Source organism: Biomphalaria glabrata, chromosome 2 (genome assembly GCF_947242115.1).
Source record: "Biomphalaria glabrata chromosome 2, xgBioGlab47.1, whole genome shotgun sequence".
Lineage (NCBI taxonomy): Eukaryota > Metazoa > Mollusca > Gastropoda > Planorbidae > Biomphalaria > Biomphalaria glabrata.
The window spans coordinates 43,756,859-43,777,208 of NC_074712.1; the positions used below are offsets into that span (position 1 = coordinate 43,756,859).

The window sequence follows — 20,350 nt, forward strand, 5'->3', positions numbered from 1 at the left end:
ATATAAAATATATTTAGATTTAAACATTCTCGTGGTTTTCAAGTAAATTTAAATTGGCAATGTTTATTTCTTACAGTAGCAAAGCCAGCTACTTGAGATCAAGATTACTTGAAGAGTAAAACAAAACATTTGGATTACTTTGGTAAAAAATTAGAAAACACAAATGACACGTAATAACAGATGAATCCTAAACTAAAGAGAAAAAGTTTTCCCCCATTGATTTATAAACGAATAGACTTGACATTATCATAAAATATGCCACACCAAATAAAAAATAATTAATTACCCATAATTAAATGACGAATTGAGTATTTTTTAAATTGATTCATGTTTTTGTTTAGTTACATTAAATAATTGTTTAAAGTATCAAGCTGATCGGAGAATACATAAGAAGAGAATAGCGATAACAATGATTAACGGGGACTAAACCCAACAAATGTAGTCATATGTGTGATTACTGAAGTATTAGTTTCCCTTGTTGGTATCGAACAAAATAATTAATTACCAGTAATTATTGCGTGAGATATAATGTGTGCACACAAGACAGACAGACAGACAGAGTGAGTTGATATAAGCTAATCTAAATACAATTACTACAATCAGACCAATCACAATCGGTGGATTAGCAAACGCGTGGTGTATTAGCTTTGAAAAGAGTATTCCAAAGAGGGTTGGGGCCAGGACACATCCTTGTTTGACTCCGCTGTTTATACTGAAACTTTCGGAGCAGGCGCCATTGAACTGCACTGTACCCATCATATCTTGGTGGAAAGAGACAATAATATTTAGCAGCCTTATAATTAAATATTAATTTATAAATAAATATAATTAATACAATCATTACAGTCAGTGTAAGCTATAAATAATACTCGTCAAAAAAAAAAGCCAGCCGTTTAATACAAAAAACTTACCCTACAAAAACGTATATTATTTTTTTAAGAATCACTGACCAATTCCAAGTGAGGATCAAAAAGAAGGGTGAGCTGACAGGTAATACAATTATCTTGTAAAGAAACAACATTGCTTTGAGAATTACAGCGACATAAAAGACAATTTACTATGGCGCCATGAGAGACGAAGTCCAGCTAACCAGCTACACGGCTACGTGAGATCAGAACAATAAGACCGTCCCATTTCTAACATCAAATCTCCGGGCATCAAGAAATAAATTGAGATTGAGTGCTGGAAATAAGAACAACTGTACCAGACAGGAACATTCGGCCAAGCACTAAAACACAATTTATCTACTACAATAGTCTACAATGTCAATGGACGGCAATTTCGTGGCCGGGTTATGTCTTGCATACAATTATGCAAAGTAGAAAAAAAAATGACATGAGTACAAGATAACAATCTCTAAGAAGTTGTCTTTACTGAAATATAAACAATTTTAATGCCGTATCTACCAGAAGAACTTCTAAGGGGATCTTGATGATATAAAAAAAAAAAGCAAAATAATAATTTTTAAAAAAAGAAGAACCGCAAAATCAGTGTCATATATCTCAAAACTGCAAGGTTTAAATTCGTTTTTCTATTTTAAAATGAATTAATAACAACTAATCGATTAATGTTTGTTTTTGTTTTTTTGATGGATTATGAAAAATTCTGATAAACCTCAACTTTGATCAGCGTATGGGAAGTGGGAGAAATAACTTGTTCAAAATTTGTACCAGACAGACAGACAAACAGATAGAGGGAGTTGATATAAGCTTTGTAAAAACCATTAATATCTTAGTATGTTGGAAATGTAGAATTTATAGAATTTCGGTTGGGGTGCACACAAAAAAACAACAACAAATACACAAGCAAAAACGATCAAACTTATCAAAGTATAAGCAAAGCATTTAATCAAAACATTTCAACACGGCACCTAGTGCCTCTAAGCCTTGTAGTCTCTCTTCTAAGTCACACTTCATCATCATCTGAGGCAGGCGACAGCCTCTTTAGGACCAACTTTAGACTAACTTACTGCATTGTTTATCCTGCTACATTGTTTATCCAGCTACATTGTTTATCCTGCTACATTGTTTATCCTGCTACATTGTTTATCCTGCTACATTGTTTATCCAGCTACATTGTTTATCCTGCTACATTGTTTATCCAGCTACATTATATTCTTCTAGAAAAAAAAACCAGTCTCACAGCTGGCCATAAAATGTTTACGTTTGACATGTTTATGTATTTTTAAAATGTTTCCCTCGGTCCCACATTCTTTCTGTGTTTTCAAGTCGCCTCTCTGTTAATCTGATCAGGAGTGTTTCCAACGTTTTCTTTACCCATCTCTCTCTCTCTCTCTCTCACCCACACACACACACACTCACAGACACACACACGCACTATGTCTCAATTTCATTCTACAATTATTATCTTTCTTTCCTGAGTTTTTTTTTCCTCGTGTCCATCATTTAATTTGAATCTATCTATCTATCTATCTATCTATCTATCTATCTATCTATCTATCTATCTATCTATCTATCTATCTATCTATCTATCTATCATCTATCTATCTACTTACCTATCCTCTATGCTCTATCCCTATCTATCCATCTGACTTTAGCGTGATCTCTCTGTCTATGCTGTCTATGTCCGTGTCAATCTACCCAACTATGTGTCTCACTAGTTCCACTAAGACTTTCTATTTGTGTGTCAGGTCTCTACGAAACATTCAATTTCTTGTGTGTGTTTTCACAAGAGACTCCCAGCGAGACAGTCACGAGGGCGAACATTGTAAATAAACAGAGATTACGGACAACAGGAGACAAAAAAAAACGACTGGTGGACGCTCTGAGACAGAACTAATGGATGTCTAAATGACTTTCGTGATGCCAGCCAATAATAGAACTGGTATGTCCAGACACGTACAGCAGTGTGCTAGGTCTTCAGGATCATGTGTCTCCATTAGATACAGCCCTAAAGACAAATATATGAATTACTTAGGCAATACAAGTTTTACTCTATTTGACTTAAGTAAATACATTTCACCGATATAAAGTTACCATACAGCGATTGTTATTCTTAAAAAGCAAGAATCTTAAAATATTACAACTAGACTAAGTATTACATATGTTCTGGCTCTTTATAAATGTGTATGTTATTGAAATACGTTGCAATACAACCATTATATTTAGCTCATGAATTATTGAATATTTACGAACACGTACTCTCTGAACGTAGCAGGATTATTTTTCTTTGAACTAGGATGTTATAGATTGTTTGTACATGTTTGTATTGGCTGAATAGGTTCTGATGCATGTTCATGTTTGTATTGGCTGAATAGGTTCTGATGCATGTTCATGTTTGTATTGACTGAATATGTTTTGATGCATGTACATGTTTGTATTGGCTGAATGGTTCTGATACATGTACATGTTTGTATTGGCTGAATAGGTTCTGATGTTTGTACATGTTTGTATTGGCTGAATAGGTTCTGATGCATGTACATGTTTGTATTGGCTGAATAAGTTCTGATGCATGTACATGTTTGTATTGGCTGAATAGGTTCTGATGCAACCATGAGTAAGACTATCACATTTGAGTGGATATAAGGAGGATGAATGAATGATGAAATTCAGTTGAACTAGGACTCTAAAGTCTGACACGCATTATAGGACAGGTGTTGATTGTAGTTTTGGATTGACTTGAAATATTCCTAAATTGTTTAATATCTTATTATTGCATTTGAGTTTATCTATACATCAACATTGAAGTTGAAATATGTAATATATTATTAATACAAATTAAGTTCATAAAATAACGTTTTTCAAGTCTTATTTAATGTTCTGAATTTTAATCAAGAAATACTTCTACAAAGCTGTAGTTCCACTAGATCAATCCAACTGAAAGCGTACATCACATTGCAAGGCCGGCTTTAGGCCTATTCAACCGATTGCTCCAACTGGGCCCCGTGCCTGACAGGGCCTCGCAATTTACATTTAGCATATCACTATCAGTCATGGCTCTTGTCACAGGCTTTTAAAATTGTAGGACTTAAAGGGTTAACATATTTAGTGGTAGGCCTATCGTACGTTGGACATAACTTTCATTACTCCACTGGCGCTTATTGCGTTAGAGTTGCTGTTGTATAGCAAATGTTGGTATAATGATCTCATTAATAGTAATAGTTTCTTTTTTTTTATTTAGAATAGGAGCCTCGCAAGTATCCATTTCATTGGGCCCCGCAATTAGTAAGACCGGACCCGTCACATTGGAACAATTCTTAAAAATTGATAAATCTAAAAATATTTGAAAAAAAGACTAAAAATATAGGAACAACTTAACAATTTTCAATCTATAGTGCCTTTGACGTAAATGTCATCTGATTCTGTGTCCGTCGGTTAACGAGGGTGTCATGTGACCAGCACAAAGACCGCCCGCCTTTATTTTTCTCAACTAGTGGCTGGTACCAATTAGAATTGGATGGACTCAGAGGAGTTCTCAAGTTTTCAAAGTTCAACATCCAGTCCTCACAAAATTCGAACCTACCAGTTCGGAAGCCAAGCACTTTACCACTCAGCCACCAGGAACAAATTTAAAATATAGATTCAAACTCGAACTATATGATCAAACTAAAAAGTTTATGAACAAACTGGAGATATTAAGTAGAGATGAGACTTTTGTTTTGGTTCCTACACTTTTGGTCTCTTCTCTCTACTCCGTTCATCATGACCTAAGATGTGTGGCCGCTCACACTTTAGAGTTAGACAAAAAGCCAAGCGCGAATTTCGACTTCAAGATTTGAGAAACATCTTCTTTTATGTTTCATCAGATTGTCTCATTTATAAATGTCAGTGTCTGATTACATTAATGTTAATGTCATATTTCAAAGACATTTCACCGTGTGACATTTATATTTCTTGTTATTGTTCGTGACACCCTTTCTAATAGTAAAAGTGCATAAAATTAAAAGTTCATTTTGATTTGTTAATAGCAAACAACTTAACAATTCAATGAAATGTTTACACTGGAAACATAATGAAAGCAATCAGAAAATATACATGACCAATTTTCCACCATATATATATATATATATAAAGCGGTAAGTATGTAGGTCCCGAATAAGAATCTAAATCGTTTGACGAATCTTGATAAAATTTGGCATAAATGTTCCTTAGAGCATGGCGGAGACCGTAGTGTATGTTCTACAACCGGAGGGACCTAAAAATTTAAACAAGCAAATTACAAACACTAAAAAATATACTTAAAAAAAAAAAAAACCAAGCTTATATTAATGTGTAGGGAAAAAGGAGTATTACAGGTAAACAAAAATACAGGCATTGTCTTTGATTCCGAGGATTAAGGATGGTCAAATGACCATACGAAACCAGTTGCGACCTGCATATTTTGCCACATCTAATGCAAACAATACAGTCGTCTTTATGAGGGATCTACTTGAAGTGTCTGTTCATCGTTTGCGCCAAGTCTCCAGCAAGGAGCCTTCCATGAGTCTCAAATATGTGCCCCGCGATCTTAGTGAGACCTCTCCAGCCGTCCGTTTCAGGGGCCATCCGCTGCCAGCTGCTTTTCTCTATGCCATTTAGAGCAATATGACACCTGTTTTGATCTTTATAGCACTTCGGGGGACAGGTCTGTTACGCCGTCCTCCTTTAAACTCGACCAAAAAGATCGCCTTTAGTATGCGCTCGTTCCCCATAGAAGTGTCTGACCCAACGCAGCTGATGAATGGTAATTAGTCCTTCTATACTGTCCACACCAGAGTCCAGCAGAACCTGGTTATTTGTGAGGTAGTCTTACCAGCGTATGCCCATTATAAATCAAAGACACCTTAGAAGGAATCGTTATAGGAGCCCTAAATGCCTCATGTAGGTCTCAGCCAAGAAACCTTTCCGCTAAAATCTCATTTGGAGTCGATCAAAAGTAATGTAAGTCTTTGCCAGTTGTCCCTTTCTTTTGGCAGTGAGGCATCTTTGAACATTGCGCTGCCCATCGTACTAAAGTTGTTGACAGCCTTGAGAATTTGGCCGTACACACTGTTTTTTTAAGCCGAATTAGTTCAGTTTAAGGACTTCTGAAATCTGGAGCATGACCTCCGTTTTTATATGTTTGACAGACAGACCACAAGAGGCAGCAGCCTCATTAATGGTAAGCTGAAGCTCCTCCACGGTGCGCGCTTAAAGGGCGCAACAATCTGCATAAAGAAGCTCAGTTACAATCCTCTCTTTAATATTAGTATGGCATGATGTGTGTTTACTCCAACACTCTTTTCTTTAGTAGTATCTTTCTTTGGAGCAATGCTCAACACAATGAGACGTCTACATGAGGACATTTACAGCCAACAGACAATATTAGACAGAAAATCTCAGGATCAACAGACAGAGAATACACGTTCAAAAAGAGCCTATCAATCCATCCAAGCGTTTTGCGATATTGATTTAGGGAAGTGAGAGATTTATAATTTAACTGAAGTTTTATACTACAAGAAGTGGGCTAGAAAGATCATGTCTAAAAAGGAAATACCTCATTTAAATGGTTTTGTAAATATGCGAAATGAATAAAAAAATTTTTTTACTATAATTGCGTGGACAATTTAAAAAAAAGATTTGTTTTATTGTTGGAAAAAATTCACACAAAAATAAATATGTTTGACCCCCAGGTCTAGATACATTTTTCCTCAAGCTGTACTTGACGAGTGCAATAATCTTAAATCTATCTGACATTGTCCGCTGTGACAGACGGATGTGACGTAATTTCCTCATCAAGAAACTCATGAACAGTCCTCTGTGTATTATAGAGAGACTAGGAGATGTCTGTTGTTTTGCGGGGTGTGAGGTTACCCAGTACTCTTACAGACTTTGGTTATCTAGCCTCTGTGTTAACCAAGTGTTACGAAATAACAAACTTTTGTCTTGATCTTTTTTCTTCTTTGTCACTCTATTTCTTTCTCAATGTTACTTTTTATTTAGATAATAGACAGACAGACAGACAGACAGACAGACAGATAGATAGATAGATAGATAGATAGATAGATAGATACATAGATACATAGATACATAGATACATAGATACATAGATACATAGATTTTAAATGGACTTTGTAAGTATTATCTCACTGAGTTTAGGGCCATATTGTAAAAGGTCTTCAATAGAGGTGTAATTATTAGCTCAGTGACATAATGTTTATGACATGAGATTTGCTTAATCTTTCACGTCAGTAGCAGGTATTATCCAGTTTTGAATTGTCCTGTTTTAAAACTGTATTTGCAGGAATCGTCCTGTTTTGAAACTGTGTTTGCAGGAATCGTCCTGTTTTGAAACTGTGTTTGCAGGAATTGTCCTGTTTTGAAACTGTGTTTGCAGGAATCGTCCTGTTTTGAAACTGTTTGCAGGAATCGTCCTGTTTTGAAACTGTGTTTGCAGGAATTGTCCTGTTTTGAAACTACGTTTGCGGATATTGTCCTGTTTTGAAACTGTTTGCAGGTATTGTCCCGTTTTGAAACTATGTTTGCAGGTATTGTCCTGTTTTGAAACTGTTTGCAGGTATTGTCCTGTTTTGAAACTGTTTGCAGGTATTGTCCCGTTTTGAAAATATGTTTGCGGATATTGTCCTCTTTTTATTCATTGTGTGGACAAACGTTTTGAGGCACCGAAGATCACCTCGTCCTGGACCGGATATACCCCACGGCATCTAGTTTAAGCACTGATCTATGTAAACAAGTCCATCTTGAATGGTTAACAAATGAATATATTTTAACAAATGGTTTGAGCGTAGCGCAACACTCTGTAACAACAGTTAATGATAATAAATAGGAACGAATTCCTACTTCTTCAGTCCTATTTCTTCATTTCTATTTCTTCCTTCCTATTTCTTCAGTCCTATTTCTTCAGTCATATTTCTTCAGTCCTATTTCTTCAGTCCTATTTCTTCCTTCCTATTTCTTCAGTCCTATTTCTTCAGTCCTATTTCTTCCTTCCTATTTCTTCAGTCATATTTCTTCAGTCCTATTTCTTCATTTCTATTTCTTCCTTCCTATTTCTTCAGTCCTATTTATTCCTTCCTATTTCTTCATTTCTATTTCTTCCTTCCTATTTATTCCTTCCTATTTCTTCAGTCCTATTTCTTCATTTCTATTTCTTCCTTCCTATTTCTTCCTTCCTATTTATTCCTTCCTATTTCTTCAGTCCTATTTCTTTATTCCTATTTCTTCATTCCTATTTCTTCCTTCCTATTTCTTCCTTCCTATTTATTCCTTCCTATTTATTCATTCCTAGTTCTTCAGTCCTTTTTCTTCCTTCCTATTTCTTCATTTCTATTTCTTCCTTCCTATTTCTTCCTTCCTATTTATTCCTTCCTATTTCTTCAGTCCTATTTCTTTATTCCTATTTCTTCATTCCTAGTTTAAACGTTCACAATAACTCTCACTACTTTAAAAAAAAAAAACTTCGGAGTTCAAACTATTACGAAGCCTCTATAGCATTAAGATGAAAAGAAACCAAAAAAAAAATGTCTGGCTGATGTAAGTAAAATGAAACTTTTTTTTCTTTGACACAAGAAACTAAAGATAACACGGGGATTGTATGACCAAGACAACAAATACAAAAAAATAAATTTTCTCTCGGAGACTTGAGATTAAATAGAACTAGTATGATATCCATCGTTCAACAAGAAGTTTGACATGAGCAACTCGATACGATTTCCCTGAAATAGTCAACCAATATCAAATGTAAGATTAATGTTAAGTGATGTATCAGTGTAAGACGCTTCATTAATTTTTTTTAACTGAAGAGAGGCAGATGGACAGATAGACAGGCAGACAGAGAAGGCGAGTAGGAAACGAGAGATGTACATAAAAACGTGGTAGAGAGAGAGAGAGAGAGAGAGAGACTCTGAGAGAGCACAGCAATTCAGTATAGAGAGACAGAGAGAGTGGAGAAATGTGAAGATAAGAGTGACGATGGGTGAAGAGAAAGAAGATGTAGAGAAAGAGTGACAGAAGAGATGCAAGGGGATAGAAATGCTTTTAAAAAGAGAGGGGGGGGGGAAGTGGTAAAAAAAACAAATAGAAGGAAGAGAGCTAGAGGGGGCAATGGAAATAAAGACAGATATAGATATATATATATATATAGAGAGAGAGAGAGAGGAGAGCCAATAGATAGAGAGGGAGGACGCTGATGCAACAGATTTATCGCCACCTATGTTTTGTCTCAAGTTTTTTGTCTGACACATTAACACATCATCTACCTCTCAATGATTTTAGCGGCCACCGAAAGTGAAAAAGACGCTATTAGTTTTGTGTGGCCTGTCTGTTCGACCGTCCCGTTAATATCTCAGAAACTAGAAGAGAAAATGAAAATCGGATATCACGATATTTTAGATCATTCAAAGTTCTGATGCAACGGCTACTTTCTTCTTTTCCGAAAGTAAACCATCTAATTTTTAAAATTATATATGCAACCAGATTTTTCAAAAAATTACATCACTTTGCAATGAAAAACTTCAGGGGAGGTAACTTTTTTTTAATAGGTCATGGACTTCTTCATTAATAACTAAAGCTTCATTCATATATTCGCGCATTAGTAAAAAAAAATTTGCATATAAGTTCACAATGGTAAAAGTGTCAATGGTTCATTATAAAATATATTTTCCATTTATTAACTAACTCATTGAATAGAATACTGATTCTTTTTTTGTTTTTAAAAAACAATTTGATACGAACTTCGTTTTAGTTATAAGGTTAAAAAATAACGAACTACTTTTATAGCGCGCAGTTTTGACATATCCTTATTATAGGGGCCTACACTTGACAGTCTAAATAAGACTAAATAGAGCCCAGATCTAGATATATATTTATAATAAATGTATAAATAATTTGAACCAAATTTTAATTATTATGGCAATATGTCTAGTTTGTATGACAAATGATAATGGAGATATTAATTTTTATTTTGCGAGGGGAATTTCTGGTCCAAGTAGATCTACTGCAAGTCTTTCAAGTAATTTCTAACTAGCTCACTATCTAACTAAAGTAGGTCAAGAATTGTTTTTCGTGTTGCCAATTTATCTAATTTTGTTAGAAGAATAAATCTTTTTTTAGTTTCTCTTTATTACATGTAACATGTTATTAATTTTCAATGTATGGATAAGGTTAATAATTATTATTTTAAAAAATGTAAGTGTTCGCTAAGTGAATATATGGAGATGTTGTGGCTGAGTGGTAAAGCACTTGGAACCGGAAGTCTCGTATTCGAATCCTGGTGAAGACTCTAGGTAGACCACTTCGGGGGCCGATTTTGAGTTTGTGTTTCCACTGTCTTTGTAACCTTGTTTTAATTCAATTTAAGGAGGCCTCTTCAATATCCAATGTATAAAATCATAAATCTGAGCTATTAGCTGAAAGTACATTCCACACATCAGACCTTTGAATATTGAGACAACAATGTTACAAAGCAACAATGTGCGATGCCTGATCGAGAGGCTATACACAATTCAACTTGGCTTGGCTATGATGGGGGCTCGAGGTTCGACACCCGACACGAGCAGAGTTGTGTTTACTGATCGCCTAAAGGCAGCACTGAAAAGCTTTCTCCCAGATAGCCCACTGATGCACAAATGAGATAGGACCAATGCACTCTAAGCATGCTATGAAAGCATGAAAGTAGAGCTATATAAAAAGCTATAACTAATAGCAAAAGTTAATTTACTTTTCAAAAGGCCAATTATTTGTTAAAAAGAAACGGCTCAACTCAATTATGTGAGTATTTGTGCTAAAAGTTTCGATTTATTATCACAAATTTGAAACCAAAAAAAATTTATTAACGGAAACGGATAAGGTAAATTTTTTTTTTTTTTAAATCTAACCCATGAATTAAAGAATCGAATAGCGTGAGAAGTTTTGTGTGTGTGTGTGTGTGATGAGACGCGAGTTTCTGAAATCACGAACGCCTAGAAATAAAATACAGAGATTAGGGTTACAAGGAGGAAAAAGTGTGTGTGAGGGGTATATAATTTGTGGTGAGTGAAGTTATAGAGTACATTGAACTTTAGAATGGGTGGAAATATAGAGTGACTGGAGCTATAGAATAGAAGTATAGAGTGGAGCTATAGAATGGAGATATAGAATGGAGATATAGAGTGGAGCTATAGAATGGAGATATAGAGTGGAGCTATAGAATGGAGCTATAGAATGGAGCTATAGAGTGGAGCTATAGAATGGAGATATAGAGTGGAGCTATAGAATGGAGCTATAGAATGGAGCTATAGAATGGAGCTATAGAGTGGAGCTATAGAATGGAGCTATAGAATGGAGCTATAGAATGGAGCTATAGAATGGAGATATAGAGTGGAGCTATAGAGTGGAGCTATAGAATGGCGCTATAGAGTGGAGATATAGAGTGGAGATATAGAGTGGAGCTATAGAATGGAGATATAGAATGGAGCTATAGAGTGGAGCTATAGAGTGGAGCTATAGAATGGAGCTAAAGAATGGAGATATAGAGTGGAGCTATAGAATGGAGCTATAGAATGGAGCTATAGAATGGAGATATAGAGTGGAGCTATAGAATGGAGATATAGAGTGGAGCTATAGAATGGAGATATAGAGTGGATCTATACAATGGAGCTATAGAATGGAGATATATAGCGGAGCTATAGAATGGAGATATAGAGTGGAGCTCTAGAGTGGAGCTATAGAATGGAGCTATAGAATGGAGATACAGAGTGGAGCTATAGAATGGAGATATAGAGTGGAGCTATAGAGTGGAGCTATAGAGTGGAGCTATAGAATGGAGCTATAGAATGGAGATATAGAGTGGAGCTATAGAATGGAGCTATAGAATGAAGCTATAGAATGGAGATATAGAGTGGAGCTATAGAATGGAGCTATAGAGTGGAGCTATAGAATGGAGATATAGAATGGAGCTATAGAGTGGAGCTATAGAATGGAGCTATAGAATGGAGATATAGAGTGGAGCTATAGAATGGAGATATAGAAAGGAGATACAGAGTGGAGCTATAGAATTAGGATATAGAGTGGAGCTATAGAGTGGAGCTATAGAGTGGAGCTATAGAATGGAGCTATAGAATGGAGATATAGAGTGGAGCTATAGAATGGAGCTATAGAATGGAGCTATAGAATGGAGATATAGAGTGGAGCTATAAAATGGAGCTATAGACTGGAGCTATAGAATGGAGATATAGAGTGGAGCTATAGAATGGAACTATACAATGGAGCTATAGAGTGGAGCTATAGAATGGAGCTATAGAGTGGAGCTATAGAATGGAGATATAGAGTGGAGCTATAGAATGGAGCTATAGAATGGAGCTATAGAATGGAGATATAGAGTGGAGCTATAGAGTGGAGCTATAGAATGGAACTATACAATGGAGCTATAGAGTGGAGCTATAGAATGGAGCTATAGAGTGGAGCTATAGAATGGAGATATAGAGTGGAGCTATAGAATGGAGCTATAGAATGGAGCTATAGAATGGAGGTATAGAATGGAGCTATAGAATGGAGCTATAGAATGGAGCTATAAAATGGAGCTATAGAGTGGAGCTCTAGTAACAGAAAGACCAAGTGGTTACTTGCCTTGGGCAAAGAATTTAAAAAGAAAGCAATTAAAAAGAAATCAAATTTCAGCCTAAGCTGTTTGGGCATATTTTAAGAAGTGTTGAAACAATCAAATAATTCTGCTAATAATCAAGAAAACGTATTCATGACCTCTAGTTAGTTATTTATATAAGCTAGACCGTCAGTTGGACATTTTCTACCGTTTTTCAGCTCTGTCTGAACACATTGGTTTGAAGTAGTTTCGTGGACAGACTACACGTTTTGTCTTTTGTTGTTTTTTTTTTTTTTTTTTTGCTTAGAAGAAATTTTAGAGAAACGGATTCCTTATATCGAATCTCCGAAACATACAAAATCTATTCAATACAACTGTGTACATCTAAGGATAACAGGATAACCAATGTCATGTAAGGTTAGTGCTAGGGTTCAAATCCCTTTAAAGATAGTTTAGTGACAGTCAATGTTTAATATCTTTTCAACTAATTTAAAAAAGAAACGATTGGATTACTTTCTCTTGTGCTAAATATCTGCAGGTCACACGGGGCCACAGAGTCCTCAAAACGATGGTCTCATTATAGCATCATTTAGATAGTCTATATTTTACCATCTTTTGATTTCTGTAATAACAATGCTCGAGTCAACTATGGGTTCAGACTTGATCACTGCAGGTCCTCTGAGGCCAGCACTCATTAACACATATATTGGATAGCCATCTACTGGAGCGAATAAAGTATTCATATGCTATAGCGCAAGTGGGTTATATCATCGGGTAGTGACTACGTGCTAATGCGGCTGAGTACCAAAAATAGTCATGACATCACATTATGTATTTTAGACCATTTTTATAGCTTCTGGAACGTTAGTCTTGACTTTTGAATTCAAGGCACTGTTTAATAATAATAATAATAATAATAATAACAATGGCAATGTCTTCAATGCCAAAGGTTAAGGATGAGTGCAGTGTTTCACATGACTAAGCAAACATAGTAACGAGTTGCGACCTACATATTTTTCCGCATCTCGTGCAGACAAAGCCGTTGTCCACTGGCGGTCTATTTATGTTTTCTTTCCGTCTTCTGCGCCTGTTTATTAGGCATTTAAATCTATAAATGTTTTCATAATTCGATTCACATTAACAAATAGTGGCTCTTGCTGTTTACTGATTTAAAGTGGGCAAGATTTTCTGCCCAGATTAGGCAACTAATTAATGAATAAATTGATATTTATAATTCCTCTTCTTAGTTTGTGAACTCTTCGTGGAGGGTTGGATACAGATTTCGAAAACGATCGATTTTCATTGAAATTTGACAGTTTATTTTTCTCTTTAGGAAAACAATTACTACCTAACTGGCAACATAGTGAAAACTCTGGTTTGACCGTTATAGTTACAATTAAATAACTATTATAAATAAGCTTTCGGTATTTATCTCTGCAAATGACTCAATGTTTCTTTGTACTCAGTAGTGTTGAGACATATCTGGACTTTCAGAAATATTTTGCGCCCCTATGTAGACTTACATGAACATTCTAATCACCTATATCGACTTTCACGAACATTTTGAAAACATATGAAGACTTTCAGGAACATTTTGAAAACCTATGTAGACTTTCAAGAACATTTTGAAAACCCATGTAGACTTTCATGAACATTTTAGGCACCTATGTCAACTTTCATGAACATTTAGCCCACTGTCTTATGCAGAAATGAGCTAGACTGTAATAGAACTTGCTTGATCAAGCCCACCGGAAAGACTCATTGCAATATCGAAGCACTGCAAGAAAGAAAAAATCGGACATTATAGAGCACCATGGGCTTTGAATGTGACTCGTTGTGTGTTTAGAAAGAAATCAAGTAAAGTGGCAGCGAAACAAATCCTGCGCGGCACGACATGCTGCCAACTCCGAATAGCTCCAGTACAGTCTAAGAAAAGTTTTTTTAATCCTGATACTTAACAATGATAAGTCTATTTCCTGTCTACTGTATAGTACTTGTCAGTTAATACAAGAATCAACTGAGAGAGGGCAGAGATTTTTTCCTACGTAACTTTGTTGTCTAGATAAAACTGATTAAATTGAAAATGTCAAAATTTCAATGCCTTTACAACGTCGAATGGCATTGACGCCAATATGACACCTTTATGACATCTACCTGACATATTTTTAAGACACTTAAATTGTTTTGCATGCGGTTTATAAACATCAAACCCAAAAAAAAAAAGAATTTGATAATCAATAATTTTGTTGAACGATGCTTTTTTCCCTCCACTGATTTATGACCATATTAAAATTTAATGGCGTGACAGGAGAATGGACTAAATGCAAAGAATTTAGAGCTAAAAAACGAAATGTGTGAGTGTGTGAGAGAGATAGACAAAGAGAATGAGAGAGAGAGAGAGCGAGAGAAAGAAAGAATGAAGAAATATACGGAAAGAGACAGTAATAAAAGAGAGAGGATAAGTCAAAGAAAAAAAAAGGAAATTAAAGAGCAATGAAGATTTGGTATAAGAGTTGCGAACCTTCATACAATGAAGAGACAACTCTTGTGTGTTTGAATGTCCAAAAAAAACAAAACACTGAGGAACAGATATAATTTGTGGTCATTTGATTGAATTGAAGTTCCCGCTTGATCTAGAAACTTTTCGTTGTTTCGTGTCATAAATGAAGAAGTCATTTTCGTTAAGTTCTCTTTGCTGTACGAATAAGCCCCGGATCTAACATCACTGTATGTTTTTTATATTTTCACAAATTAATTTGTATGCTGAACATCCACTATTATTAGACATTGGAAAGATATAAACACATTGATTAACTTTAAAAGATCTGATCAAAAATATACAAAAAAAAGATGAACCTTCATTCTACAATTATATTTGCACATAGAGTATTGTTTATTATTCCACACACAGTCTTGTTTATTATTGCATACTTTTATTCTTTTACTCTATACGATTAACCAATTCCAGATTGAGGACTTATTGAGAGCAAAGTTCTCAGTGTGAAAACTAAAAAACGATACATTTGCTTACAGTCAGTAACAGATTGACCCTTAGGCAGCACAAGCTATAGCTGATGTAACCCACTTATTTGGGGCCCACTTAAAATGTTTGCATATATATTTCTAATCTTTTTGAAGAAAGAACAAAGAAGAATTGACTGAATCTAAAGGGCACCATATCTCAAATAGCTTATGCATTTTGAAATCTAAATCCGGTCGTGCTTAGGATAAATGAATTGGCTTGCATCTAATTAATGTGTTCCTTACTGGCTTGAGAACTTAAATAAGTGACCTTAACCTACTTCTGATTTACAGAAAGATCATTTCCGATATACTTTCTCACTGGCAAATATGTTTCTATTTACATTAGTGAAGACAAATGAATGGAATTAACATTCCAACAGAATGGTGAATGTTTATAGACAGCCCTAGAGTTAGGTGTTACAAGACACCTGCATGTCCAAAGGGGGACAAAAAGGAGGACAAAGCCTTACAAAGGAGCACACACAAAAAAAGACAAACTAAACTGGACATATTATTCTGATTAGACATTTATAGAGAGGTTATATATACAAAACAAAACAATGAACACTGCGTCTTGAGGTGAAGCTTTATATCTTTTAATCTTTTTATGTTAGAGTGTTTTTTTATTTTAACCACAAGATATCAACCATAAATTCAATTGCGAAATTGTAGGCCTATGTCATTACGCAGCAGTGAAAAGACCACAATTCATGACACTTTAGGACATTGCCTCCTTTTGCCGGACGTCTGGTAACCCTAGCGATAATGTAAATAATGTTGTTTTTATAAAAGGTACAAAACTATTCTTTTAATTACATGTAAGGATATATATCCATGCTAAATAAAGTCTCATCTGTTGGAAAGAAAATAGCGGACTCTTATAAGCCCTTCTTCTCTAGTTCAGCAAAGTGGATATCCATAACTTCATTATTTATGCACGTGAGCCAGCGCAGAGAGAAAGAGACATTTTACTGTTCTTCTTAGCCATTTCGTTCACTTCCTGCGAAACCTTAGCGACGTGCATGATGGGAAAGATGAACGATTGCATTCAGATTTCATGTAACACCAGCGTGTCAGCAGACGGGATGCAAATCTGATGATTGATTGATGATACGGCTGTAGATGAAATGAACCTCACAATGAAACGCCAAAAGTAACAAGAAATCTGGTGCAAATAGTTTCCTCAAAACGTATATTTTGTATTAGAAGTTTTAATAGAGATATTGCTTTGTTGTTTTTTGTTGCTGATATTTTGTAGTTGATGATAGTTGTTGGAGTTGATATTATTTTGTTGTTTTTTGTTTTGCTGTTAATGATGTTGTAGCTAGTTGTTGATGTAGTCTAGTTAAGTCTAGTCATTTCGTAATTCCTTTTTGTTGCTGCTGTAGCTTTTCTTTTTTTTTTTTTTGCCTTTTTTTTTCGGGTTGTAGTTGTTGTTATTGTAGAAAGGGAAGGGTGCTGTGTGGTTCAACAAAAAAAGTTTAAGGTGTTACAAAACAATAGAACTATTTGACATTCAGCTGTGATTCAACTAACCCAAAGCTCGTCAAAAACTAAAAGCAGATCAAGGTAGAGAAAAGTTTTATTTCCAGCGCATAGAGCACAATGTCTTTGACGGTTTCAACAATTTATATTAACACTTTTTCTTTAATTCCAATTGAGAACGAAATATCTTTTTTTTTTTAAAGATTTTCCCCATATTTAGAAAAACACAATTTGAATTAAATACAATTACAAACTATAATCATTCCTTTTTTTTTTTAATTCATCTCGTAGCAATAGAACAGTCTTGGAGATGTTGAAAAATTGAGGCAAATTGTGATCTATGAAGGACTTTGTAGCGGGACCAACTCAAGATCATGCGACAACTCCCCTAAGCCAATAAGAATCCGTATGTGACTGGACATGTCATCTATAGGACTTTGTAGCGGGACCAACTCAAGATCACGCGACAACTCCCCTAAGCCAATAAGAATCCGTATGTGACTGGACATGTCATCTATAGGACTTTGTAGCGGGACCAACTCAAGATCACGCGACAACTCCCCTAAGCCAATAAGAATCCGTATGTGACCGGACATCTCTAGGACTTGAATCGTTTTTGTTGATCTCTTTAGAGATTCGTGTTTTTCAAATGTTTGACATGTTTCCGAGTTGAAGATAATTTACTTCCTAGTCCAAACATCCTGCAGGACGACGGGGGATGGGAGCGGGCAGGGTTTGAACCCAGGACCATCGATAAATCCAAACGACAGTCCAGAGCGCAAACCGCACGATCAGGCTTCCATCCATTCATTCATTCACACTAAAGTCGATCACTATAAGAAATAAAAGATTTAAGTTTCTTGTTTATCGTTTACTATGTATAAGCAATTGACTTGTAATAGAAGCACTATATACATATGTAAGGTATTTACAACAATGTTTTAGATTTTTATTAGACTTTAAAGTGTATAAAATTTTGTTGTTGTTTTTTTAAACACGACGCTCAAAGTGTTGCTTTTCAAAATAATATTATAAAATGTTAAAACAAGTTACTGGCATTCATGCGGCCCTCTCGGTGGCACTACCAACCCAATCGGGTACCGTCCCAACGGGCATAGGCCCGAATGCCCATATAGCCAGTCCGCCCCTGATCAAGACTAGTTGAGTTATAATCCTGCAAAGATATATCTGTACAAATAAAATAATGAAATTGGTGTTGTTTTTTTACTAGACTATTAATTAGATTTACTGCCGCCTTCAGTCGCAAAGGGATTAATGATTATCTTATGCTTACAAATATGGCAAAGTCAAAAGGAAAGTTTCCATTTCAGCCTCCGCATACAAATATAGTATATAGGTAAATGAGCAGGGTCATTTCAATGTGGGACATTTGAATCAGAATTTACATCTGACATATATATCTACACTAGCAGCGCGGCCTTTTTTTTTATTTCAAAATGCTTTGTAAATATTAAAATATGCATCTTATAGTTGACCAGCTGAAAATGTATTACTCCACATGTTTAAATCTTGAAACAAAATAGTTTATAATAGGCGTCTCCTATAATATGAAACAGCATTGAATTTCAATAAGAATATATAGTAGTTTATTACTTACCACAGTCGTTAAGTACTGTACATCTAATTGCAAAACATGATTCAACAACCACAAAGTTTAGTATTGAAAAAAACTCATTTCAAATGTCTTTCAAATTTGGTCTGGATGTTTATGTTGATTTGTGCGTGTGCGCGCGTTTTGTCCGTTTCTTAACGTCGCATCGATCTTTCATTTCCCACAGTAGACATTGGGCTTTGTCTCGCCTGGCCCCTCGCTCATCGCTCGCGACACAGATAACGCTGGACGCTACTCCGGGATATTGCCGGAAACTTGAGAGTGATACGCATTGCGATGTAATTTCTCCATCGCGAGTGAAGATTAAGAGATACGATTTCTGGACGCATTTTTATGTCTCTGTTGATAACAGAGTTTTTAGTGTGAGGGGAGGGGTGTGATGGCAGAGGGGTGTGATGGCAGAGGGGTGTGATGGCAGAGGTCATGCTGATGGGGAGTATTAAATTTCAACTGTTTTGGCCCCCAGGGTCCAAAAGTCTAAAGCCAAAAAAAATATATATATATATTAAATAAAAATCGTAATGTGTGAATTTATTATATATATCACCTTCGCCTATCCCTTAGTCTGTTGAACCGTTGGGGCACCACTCAAGATCTGTTGACCGTCTTCCCACATACCTCTCTCTGTCTTTTAAGGCAAAAGAATAGAATTTCTTTCAATTACAGGCCTGTCTATTCTTTTATATTTTACAATAGCTTTTTCCGCCTCTTCTTTTTCCTGGTACTGTTCCCTGAAGGAAGATTTTTGCGATCCCTGAGGACCTTGTGATATCGCCATAGACTTAACCTTTGCGTTTTTTGACTGTAGTTAGCAGATCATCACATTTATCCTGCTTTCTAATCTCTTCATTTGTTTTGCGGTCTTTGTAAGTGATACCTTGGATCTTCTGTAGCAGTGCAATTTCAATGCTAGGATCCTCCTTCGCAAGCATGTAAGAATGTGGCCTTGACCAGGGAGCGCATCAGTCTGATTTTAGTGTCGAGGGCTTTGTCTTTATCTTTTAGATTATTATTAGTTTTGCAAAGTGCTACTGTCCATTGTGCAATTCTGGCCAGTACTTCAGATTTGGTTCCTTCATCTGAGACGATAGCTCCGAGGTATTGAAAACTACAGACACTTGTCAGCTTTTCACCTCCAATACTGATTTCCTTTTTAAAGCCGTGGCATTGATTTGCATACCATATGCTGCGGAAGTCTTGTCTACGCATATCACCAAGTCAGCTAATTCTTCTTCTGTCCGCATTTCGTCCGCAAAGCGCAAGTAAGTAATTCTTCTTCCTCTAAATTTTCGTAGCCCGCCAGAGCATATTCCATTATCCTTTCAAGAAAGATATTGAAAAGAGTTGGTGAGAGTAGGCAGCCTTGTCTCACTCCAACTGTGGTTTTAAAGCAGTTTCCAATCGGTGTTGAAGTACATGGCACTAATGGCCTGCTTCTGGATTACTTTTATTATGTTTTTTATTTACATTGTACTTTTCCATCGTCGCCCAGAGTGCCCCCAATCCATACTATGTCGAAAGTTTTCTTGAAATCAATAAAGACATGAGAAAGATTCTGTTGGTGTTAAAGGTATTTCCCACAGAGTATCCTGAGGTACTAGATTAGTTTTGTGGTGTTTTTATTTAATGTATTGTAATTGGTCTAGTTTACAGCCATGTAGTAGTTGAAGTGGGTGTTTGGATCGAATCTAG

General features: G+C 35.7%; 1 long non-coding RNA gene across 1 annotated transcript in view; it reads right to left on the reverse strand.

Moving 5' to 3' along the window:
- The window catches only part of LOC106055380 (uncharacterized), an 82,092-nt gene extending 63,202 nt beyond the window's left edge, over positions 1 to 18,890 (reverse strand). The window contains exon 1 of the long non-coding RNA XR_008776633.1: positions 18,644 to 18,890. This is a non-coding gene — a long non-coding RNA (uncharacterized LOC106055380). The remainder of the gene's footprint in view (positions 1 to 18,643) is intronic.
- Positions 18,891 to 20,350: the final 1,460 nt, after the last annotated feature.